The sequence below is a fragment of the Microtus ochrogaster genome, assembly GCF_000317375.1.
Source record: "Microtus ochrogaster isolate Prairie Vole_2 chromosome 14 unlocalized genomic scaffold, MicOch1.0 chr14_random_1, whole genome shotgun sequence".
In the NCBI taxonomy this organism is placed as follows: domain Eukaryota; kingdom Metazoa; phylum Chordata; class Mammalia; order Rodentia; family Cricetidae; genus Microtus; species Microtus ochrogaster.
In genome coordinates, this window is record NW_004949096.1 from 7342067 (window position 1) to 7352929 (window position 10863).

A 10863-nucleotide genomic window follows, 5' to 3' on the forward strand; every position below is an offset into this window, starting at 1 on the left:
TGTCTCTCTCTCTGTCTGTGTGTGTCTGTATGTCTCTCTCCCCCCCTGTCTCTCTCTGTATGTCTCTCTCTCTCTTTCTCTCTGTGTCTGTATGTCTCTCTCTCTCTGTGTGCACATGCATGCATGCATACAAGCACATTATAGCACATGTGTGGAGGTCAGAAGACACACTGTTCTACAGAATATTTAGTATTATGACAAGTTATTTGTTTACCTGTCTACCTCCCTCAATCACAGACTCATCCAGATCAGAGAATTATTATTCATCTTTATCCCTGAGCACAGTTCACAATAAGTAAATGTTAAATTATTGAGTAAACAGCACACAGGGAAGAGCTAAAAGATCTAGGTTTTCATTTCAAGGAATGTGGTGACAATCATGTTCCATTGTACTCTAACCTAGGATTGTCACAAGAGATCCCCCTTTCTTTTAAAACAAACTTGAACTTGAAACAAACAAGACAGAGGTTCTCAATCCTAGCTCATGATCAACACTATCTACAACCACTACTCCAAAACAAGCACATTAGAACCTGAGACAAAGAATCTCTAGCTATTAAAACAAACAAACAAACAAACAAACAAACAACAACAACAACAACAACAAAACCTTGGCAATAATCCAATGCATAAGAGAATGCCATTGAGGTGAAAGGTCAGGAGCTACAGAATGAGGGCAAATAATTCACAGGAATGGCAGAGAAGCATGCTGGGGATTCTGTTAACACAGGCCCAGGTTCAGGAAGTTTAGGAAGTATTGTGGAGAAACTAGAGAAACAAACAAAAATAACCTGCTTCCAAAGGGGTACAGAAATTAGTGGGTACCTCAATATAGCCCCATGCCTGGGAGATTACTTGAAACATACTCATCAAAACTTGAAAATAGGTGTGATTTTCCGCTCAGTACCCAGGAATGAGTCCAGAGCCTGTGCATGCTAGGCAAGTGCGTGACCACAAAGCCACGTGGACAGTTTTTTGTTCTGTTTTGTTTTGTTTTTTGTTTTTTTTTGAGGCAGGGGCTTGCTATGTAACCCAGGCAGACTCACTCTAAAGCCCAAACTGGGCTGAAGCTCATGATCTTTTGCCTCCACTTCCTGAGTACTTATGTGTGCTCCATTTGAAAAAAAAATTTTTTTGAGTTAGCATACAAGTGATGGGTTTCACGGTGACATCTTCATGCACTTGGTCATTCTTCATTCTCGCTCATCCCTTTCCCCTGCTACACTCCTGTGTCTTTCTACCAGCTGGTTGGTTTTATTCATTTTTATGCATGCTTTTCTATTTTTTAAAGATTTATTTACTGTTATTTCTGTGTATGAATGTTTGCCTCTATGTATATATGTGCACCTGTGCACCTCCTGAGTGTCTGGTGCCCATGGAAGCCAAGAAGAGAGGGTGTCAGATCTCCAGGGATTGGAGTAACAGAGGGATGTGAGCTGCCCTGTGGGTGCTGGGAATAGAATCCAGGTCCTCTGAAAGAGCCGCAGCTGCTCTTAACTATTGAGCCAACCATGCATGGTTGACCTAGCAATTTTACACTGAGAATTTATACTAAGGGAATCATGGAAGTGCAGAGGAAATTAGCTCCAAGAATGTTTATCACAATGTTGCCTCTTGTACCAAAAACAAAGAAAAGAGCGAACAAAACAACACAATACAGTATCACCATGCAGTAGCCGAAAATTGGCAAAGCTAAAGTAGATTATTCATGTAACCTGGAAATGGTTTTTTTTTGTTGTTGTTGTTAAATCTTTTGAACTGTTATGTATTTTGTATGTTAACTGTTACTCAGCTAAGCAGTTGACAAGTTTTTTTCCTATTAGAATAAAAATAATTAAAACAGAAAAGGAAGCGTTTCTAACACAGCACACACACACACACACACACACACACACACACACACACTAAAACTAATATAATCATGGGAGAAAGTCTTTGTCCTTGAAGCCAGCTACTATGCACACAGTAGACATGGTTTTAAGTAAGCTCCATTTGTTAACTTGTTCTAGGCTCATTACTATCTCAAGGATCTTTGCCATTGGTAAGGAACTGGGGCACAAGGAAGTTCCAAAATGGAGTCGGAGCACAAGCTGGTAGAGACTGGATTTGGACCCTAAGAGTCAGTAACTGTCTAAGGCTGCATCTGTCTGTCACGGTCTCTCTGATGCCTGCAGCCTCTTGGTCCTGGGTATGCCGGGGGATGGGATGATCAGGTCAGTTTTAATGGCACAGAGAGGAAATCTGCCACGTGTTACAGTTGACCCAGGTAAAGGGCACTGGGTGAGTGTTATCTCCGAGGACCTTCTTCCCTGCCTACTTGGTAACTTGGGCCCTTCACTGCTTGCTGATACTGAAGGTTCCCTGTCAGTGTCTGGAGTTTCCCTGACATATTTCTCCTATGATGAAACATGCCCCCTTAACATGTTCCAGGCAACAGTTCAGAAAAACCTCAGAAACAAGTTAACATGTAAGGGTGGTGGTGTGCCACCCTTCTGGGCGGCATGCACATATAAATAGAGACCTTCTAGAAAATGGTTTCTAAAGCCAAAGAATTCACCCTTTGTGGTAGAGATCTCAGACACTGTAGAAGTAGTTTACGTGTTAATAAAAGCTCAGCTGGCTTAGCTAACAAGAGTGTCCAATTTTCTCATCCTGTGCTGACTTATGAAGGCTGAGAAAGCTGCACATTGACACACGCAGCCCCCTGGCAGCTAGAGGAGGCCATGTGGTACAGTTCCAGCCCAGTCTGCTGCTGTGGGAAAAAAGCCTTTGCTTTTCCACTAAAAGCAAAACACCGACGCTTTTGTCCTGTAGTCCGTCCCCTTCCCTCCTTTAGGTGACTTCAGCGTGACAACCTGGTTCTGTCGTGGTCGTTTGTGAGTGGAGAATTTGACCAGAAGAATCATGGAGATGCCAGCCCTTAAGTTGTGGTCATTAAACTAAGACCAGCAGTCTCTAGATTCTTCCTTTATAACATGAGAAATAATCTCTGTGTTGAGTTAGATCGTCTTACACTCTCGGCGAAAGCATTCCTAACCAATATACACACTTTTCAAAACAAACCACAGTTCATATTCCTGGATCTGGTTCTACCCAGAGGCTGAATTGTGGTTCTCACGCCCAAGAAGGCAAACTAAATCAAAAGACCACATGGCCGTTTGGTTCCATCATTTCTGAGCACTGTGTTTCTTACTACTTTAAAAGGAAAAATGTAAAAAAGAGACCACCAAAGCTTGTCTTGGGTAAATAAATGCTGTGATATACACATGAACCCTTAAATTTTCATTTTATTGACTTGCCAAAAACATGTATTAACAACTATATATGGAGATTTTTGGTGACTATTTCGTAGTTTTGATAAATTTATCAGATTTTTTTAAAGCAGCATTTCATGCAGGACCACCCTAGTCAGATATATATTTTTTCCATTTCCTACTCTCTTCCTTTATGTCTTTTTTTCTTTTGGATTCTCCCTCCTCCCCTTTATGTCTCTACTTCTGTTGTGGTGTGTGTACGTGCACACGCATGTGTCCCCGTTGGAGATTACCAGCACTGTGATAAGATAGCTGACAGAATAACGTGGAGGAGAGGTTTGCTTTGCCTCTGTTCCTGTCAAGGAGGACAGGCACGGCAGCTGGAACAGCTCTAGTCACAGCAGCAGGGGTGGCATGGGGGTTGTTCACATTTGAGGCAGAGCACAGGTGGCCAGCACCAAGGGTATAACCTTCAAAGACAGGCCCCCAGTGCCTACAGCACCCCATATTCCAAAGATTCTTCAGCCTCCGCATGTAGCAGCACCAGTTAGGAACCAGATATTCAAACACATGACTTGTGGGGTCATTTCAGGGTTCCAGCTACAGCAGGGAGGCAACCCAGAGCTGTACACGCTAAATGCTCAACTTCCGAGATATATTCCCACCCCCTTGTTTCTGAAAGTATAAACTAAAATTTTATACAAAAATAAATGGTCACTTGACTCAGGGTTTGTACTGCTGTGAGGAGACACCGTGACCATGGCAACTCTTATAAAGGAAAACTTTTAATTGGGGCTGGCTTACGGTTCAGAGGTTTAGTCCATTATCAAAGCAGGAAGTGTGGTGGCCTGCAGGTGGACATGGTGCTGGCGAGGTAGCTGGGAGTTCTACATGGATCTGCAGGCAGCGGGAAGAGAACGAGACACACCAGGCCTGGCTTGAGCTTCTGAGACCTCAAAGCCTGCCCCCCAGTGACACACTTCCTCCCACAAGGCCACACCTTCCAATAGTGCCAGTGGCTGAGAGCCTATGGGGGCCATTCTCTTTCAAACCACCACAGCCAGAGCAATTAAAAATGGAAATTGCTGCGTGCCGATGCTCCCCCCCCCAGACCCACTCCCTCCGGCCTTTCCTCAGGAAGCCCAGCCTGTGTGGATCTGTGAGCCACCCTGTCTACCCACTCTTGGGCGGGGTTACGGGGGCCCCTGATGAGAAACCGGATGGGAAAGAAAGTCACATTATGTGACTATTTTAGTGGTTCCTATTAGAAGGCATCTCAGACTGGCTACACCTCCTAACACAGGAGCATCTGATTCATCCTCTCTCTCTCCAGTCCCAGGGACCACGTCTTCCCCTCATCTCTTCAGGCGTGGGGCTGGAAAAAGTGCAGCTGATATTCATTAGCTTCAGGGTGCCTCCTATCCCTGGCTACCTTACACTGTGGTGATTGGCTGTCTTGTTCATCATTCTTCCTCAAATTATTGTTGGAGTGAGGTACTTTTTGTTGGACTCTTGATTGATATAAATTAATACTGCGCTATTTAGAAACAGTAGCCACGGGTCCAGTGTGGCTACTTAAATTTAAACTCCAATGACCTGAAATGAAAAACAATTAAAATTCAGTCTTATTGGTTAGATTTCAAGTGCTCAATTGTCATGTGGGATAAGATATGACAGGCTAGATCTAAGGTGTCTCCATCACCATAGTTAGTTCCCCTGGAAAGTGCTGTTAGAATTATACTGCCAAGACAACAATCCCCAACACCTTGTCACCTTTTCTCTTTTGGGCTTTGTCTTTCTTACTTTTCCCCACCTAAAATGGCGTCTTGAGATATACTGCAGGCTAGCCTCGAACTCACAATCTTCCTGCCTCAGCCTTCCCAATAGCTGGAGTAACCACACCCAGCTGCTTTCCTTACAGTAACCAATGACATCCTTGCTTTTCTGTATTATTTTACAACCTGGGGAAATATCCTAGTGAATACACTTTAAGTTTTTTTCCCCCCATCTTCAACTCTAAAATGTAGTTTTGTTTTGTTGAGACAGGATCTCACTTTATATAGCCATTGCGGATGTGGTATTTTACCGATAACATTCATACACAAACCAGTTCTACTGCTGCTAGATGTTTGGATTGTGTCTGCTGCTTTGTGTGTTCTTGTGTACACAGGCAGACATTCCGGTAGGGAAAGTACCTGGAGTGGAATTCAGCTGCTGGCTCACAGACATTTCTTCCTCTTTAATAAGTTACCTAATTGGTCTTCTGAAGTGACGGGGCTGATTTACATTGCCAACACACAAGGTCACCCATTGTCAGCACTTGAGGTCACTCCTCTCAGTGGTGTTGAGAATACTGTTTATTGCTTCAACAACACTTGATGTTTCGGACTTTTGTGTTGTCCTGGGGATCGTGTGGTGGTAGCTCATTGTGATTTTTAAAATTGTACTTTGCTACTTACCAATAAAGTTATTACCTTTTCAAGTCCAATTTCTGCTATCAACTGTCTCAGCATCTTTATTAAAAATATTGTCCTTCCCTCATGGCCCACACATTTTGGGGGGATTTTTTTTTAGTCTCTCTCTGGTACATATTTATTTCTTTGTATTAACCCCATAGCATTAGCTACTGTAGCTCTGATATTTACATATCCTGAACTCTTCTAGAACAAACCCTTCAAGATTATCTTGAGCTGGGCATTGTGTTGTGTACCTGCAATCCCAACACAGAAGGATTGCCATGAGTTTGAGTACACCTGGGGTAAATGGGTGAGTTCCAGGCTATCCTGGACTACTGTGTAAACCTGTGTCTCAAAACAAACAAAACCCCAAACAGAAACAAATAACCAAGTAAACAAAAATATTGTGTTCGACATTTTAACTCTTTGCTTCACCATATGTATTTTAAAATTAGCTTGGCAAGTTCTACAACAAGACAAGACAAAATCATATTGAATATAAATCCTATTGAATCTTTTAGTCAATGAATATGGCATGTTGCCCCATTTGATATTTTTTAAACAATCTTAGCTATATAATATTCTCTATAGAAAACTTCAATTTCACTTAGAATATATTCATTCATTCATTCATTCATTCAGAGACAGGCTCTTAAAACAAATGTAGCCCTGGCTATCTTAGAACTCTCTGTAGACCAGGCTGGCTTCAAACCCAGAGAGATCCACCTGCCTCTGCCTCCTGAGTGTTGGGATTAAAGGTGAGTGACATCATGCCTGGCTAGATTCAATCTCTTAACAAAATTTATTTCTTGGTACATAACATTACTGATGCCGTTGTTTGTAGTTTATTTTAAATTCTTCATTTAATATTTGTTTTTAATACTTCAAGGCTATTAATGTCTGTATATTCCTTTTATATCCAACAGCATTCCTAAGATATCTTTTTACTCTTATATATAGGCAGATTTTTAAATTTACTATGTGTATAACTACATAATCTATAGATTCTACTTCTGCTTCTCCAATGCTCTCAACACTCTCTCTTGACTATTTAGATTTTCCACTCTAGACAATAGACTCTCAGGGTCATTGTTATGCTATTACACTCCGGGGTTAGCTTAAACTGAAACAATAAGAAACAAAAAGGAAGAAAATAAGTATTTAAAGCAAATATGTTCCAGACCTGACCGGTCAGGACTTCCTTACCAAATTCTTTGTGAAGAAAACACTCAGCAAGGTGGTTTTCTGGGTACACAGAGGTGCAGCTTGCTTTGTCATCTTAAAGGGCCCTTCAAGTTAAAACTCGAAGTTAAAAATATCTGGCAACCATCTCTAATCTTTCTCCTATCTCTCTTGGCTGAAAAACTGAAGTGAGGTCAGTTTTTATACTATTAAAATATTTTTAATGTTTCATATACTGTATTTTTGAGGTTTTAATAGATTTCATTATTCAAAATATGAAACAAGCTGAGGTGAATGTCCTTTTAATTATTTCCATTTCCTCTATTTGGACTGTAAGTTTTCTGGGAACAAGGCCATCACCTTATTGTGTATAGTCTTTTCATGTTTTGAAACCTTCGGAACGCTTAAGTGTAACTCGCTGGCACTCAAGCCTTCCATTGACACCCTCCCCTGGATTTCCACACATCCCTAGTGAGGTTTGTTCTGGCAGGTTCCAGCTCCCACAGGGCTCTTGTTCTGCTGTCAGGTGTGAGAAAGGAGCCTCACAAACTTGCTAAGAATATAACCATCCACTAAAGAGAATATGTGCTTTTCTCAGGCCTTGACAAATTATCTTTATCAGCACCAGAAAGGCCAGGCTGAAATGGACAGTTCTTGAACTCCTGGTCTACCCTAATTAGGGTTAAGATTGCTGTGGTGAAACACCATGACCAAAGCAACTTATGGAGGAAAGGGTTTACTGGGCGTACTCTTCCCCATTGCTGCTCTTCATAGAGGGAAGTCAGGACAGGAACTCACAACAGGGCAGGAATCTGGAGGCAGGGGCTGATGGAGGCCATGATGGAGAGCTGCTCAGCATGCTGTCTTACACAGCTCAGGACCACCCACAGTGGGCTGGGCCCTCCTACATCAATCGCAAATACAGACTTGCCTATAGTCCAAATTTATGGAAGTGTTTCGTCAACTGAGGCTTTTTTCTCTTTGATGACTCTAGCTTGTGTCAAGTTGACATAAAACTAGGGGGCACATGGTTGTTCACTGGAACTCAACAGAGTCTGGAGCAAGGGACCTTTCCCAGAAGCGACCCCCCCCCACACCTCTAGCACACTCCTTCTTTGTTTCCCATGTCCTGAACAATGTCACATCCCAAGGGGCCTTCACATACATTCCTAGACGTTTGGGCACACTTAAGTTTTGTCGAGTGCTCTTAGGTAGCCATCCCTTGGGAAAACCACAATCCTAACGGTATGGACAGATGGACAAAGAGCCAGAATTCATGTCATCTTGGACATGAACTGGGGCCATCTGGGCAAAGTGCATGAGGTATCTACAAGGTGGAGGGTTAGTCTTCCTACCATCAACATCCGGAAGCTGCGAAGAATGACAGGATCTGGGGCCTCAGTGTGGACCCACTGGATCAAACTTGCCTTGTAACCCCACCCCACCCCCAGGGTTAAGTGATCCCATCTATACTGCAGCATGACTGTAACTGCCTTAGATCAAGGTTAAGAGTCTGGAGTTGGGCTTCTCTGGCCAAGTTCAAGCGTTCTACCATTCTCTGCTGTTGCTTTTCAAATATGCAACTTCTAGATGTATACAACTGTGGTGTGGTTCTATTCAGCATGTAACAAGATGGAATCATGAAGCCAGTGACTCCCCCTTCCTCTCCCTGTACCCCTGGACCCCAACAAATCATTACTGCCCTTTATTTACTGTGAAGCTTCCTTCACTGTACCCCAAACTCCACCCCAAGTGCCTCTCACCATCACCCTTTTGCTTAGCTGAGGACTTATCTGTTTCTGTTGAGCCATAGTAGGCTGAACATGATCTTTTCCCCAGACTCTCGGCCAGGGCAAGAGTGCTGGTTAGGTGTGTAAGCATTCATTTCAAATGCATTGACTATCTCTCCTCAACTTTGTGGGGAGATGAGAGAGAAGACAGTTAAGCTGTTGCTGTAACTCTAGACTCAGAAGCTCTAGAATAGAACACTGTAACGTTAACCATTAAAATCTCTAATCCTCCCAATCCATTTGGCAATCCAAATTCAACCCTATGTAACTCCTGAGGGCAGGAGTTTGATCACAGCCACAGTCTTATCCTCCAGTTAAGTATGTCTAGAGTTTTCTGTATTCCTGTTGAGCAACCAGGAAAGGCTCAAAGTCAGAGTGGAGAGATTACATAATGGCCAGTTTATTTTAAACAAGCCTGTAACTTGTTATTTTTTAAGAGTGGGAGAGATTAAGTAATAATTAAACAATGATCATTTCATTAAAATACTAATGAGTTTCCAAAGCTGGCTATTGTCTGTGAGAACCCAAGTTCTCTATAGGAGCTTTGAAACTGCAAAGAGAACACTGTCTACAAACAATGGCCAATGCAGATGCTCTACTAGATTATTTTAAGAATTAATCCACGGGGGCTGGAGAGATGGCTCAGAGGTTCAAAGCACTGGCCATTCATCCAGAGGTCCTGAGTTCAATGTCTGGCAACCGCATGGTGGATCACAACCATCTGTAATGAGATCTTGCACTATCTTCTGGCTGTAGGCATACATGCAGACAGAAGGCTGTATACCTAATAAATAAATAATTCTTTTAAAAAAAGGTTGTCCTGCTTGCATTGTAACGACACTATTGACTGAGCCATTGTCCCAACCAAGAAGGGTTTTCTCTGACTTAGTGGTTGAGAAGGACATGTGCATGTGCACATAGTACATCATGGCGTGGAAGGCATGGCATGGTGGAGGGGGTGAGGAGACTGTTCACAACGTTTCCATGGTCAGGAAGCAGAGAGAGGAATGTTAGCGTTCAGTCCAGCCCCCAGCCCAGCTGGTGGTAGCACCTACACTCAGGGTGTGTCTTCCTTCTTCAGTCAAACCCTCCTGAAAACAAACCCAAAGCACACCCAGAGTGTGTCTTCTCTGTGTTTCTAAATCCAGGCAACTGGAAGATGGAGATCAACCATCACAGAGTGTCTTTAGAGTGCTTCAAGGGTTTGGGGAGTCAGCTCAGTAGATAAAGCACTTGCCTTGCAAACGGGAGGCCTGGATTCGGATCCTTAGATCCCATGTGGATGGTGGGAAGGCATGGCAGCCACCTACATGCTGGCAGCAGGCACCTACATGCTGGCTACACAGTTTAGCTGATCAGTGATCTCTGAGTTTAGTAAATGAAGAGTAATTGAGGAAGATACCCAGCGGCAACTTTGAATCCTCTGTATAGGATGTTGGCTTCATCTGCTGTGAATTTAGCTGGTATTACGCTGCCAATTCCCATATGGTTAAACTGCTATAACCAAACAACTTCTCTGAATGCTCATGACATTTTTACATCAGGCAGAAGAATTCAGTGGTATTGCCAAGGTGACTTGCAGGTTTCTAGTATTAGCAAAATCTGTGCCTGGCCCAGCCACCCAAAATTTCATCTGTCCTGTTAACGAAGAGTCAAGAAAAGTCCTCCTTCCAAGCCAAGAAAGCCATTGAAGTCTCTTTTATGTAGATGTTCCACAGTTACTGGTGTCTTAATGTGTTTAATATTCTGATAGTCTTTTGGTTATGATCACTTCCACAGGGGGTATGGTGTTAGGAATAGCAATGAACAAACAGTAATAATAATCAAACCCAAACAAACAAAAAATTCTCTGGGTACAAATGTGGCAAAGTGACCGTCATATTGATGAGAGGGCAAGCCAACCCCATGGTAGCCAAATTGCCAATACATCATAGGCCAAATAAACATTGTTACCATGCATAGAGATAGAAACACAAATGCCTGCACTGAAGCACCATGGCATTGCTTGGTGATCCAGTATGTTTTCTATAGATTTCTAGCTATTATCTTTAAAATAATAAAAGTAGAAATTCAGAAGTCCTTGAAAGGATGTGCAAGCCTCTAAGAGCAGGTTTGTAGACCCTCAGAGCTTGACCTGAGCCACTCTGAGATGGTGGGGTTGATGGGAAGAGCAGGGCTGTG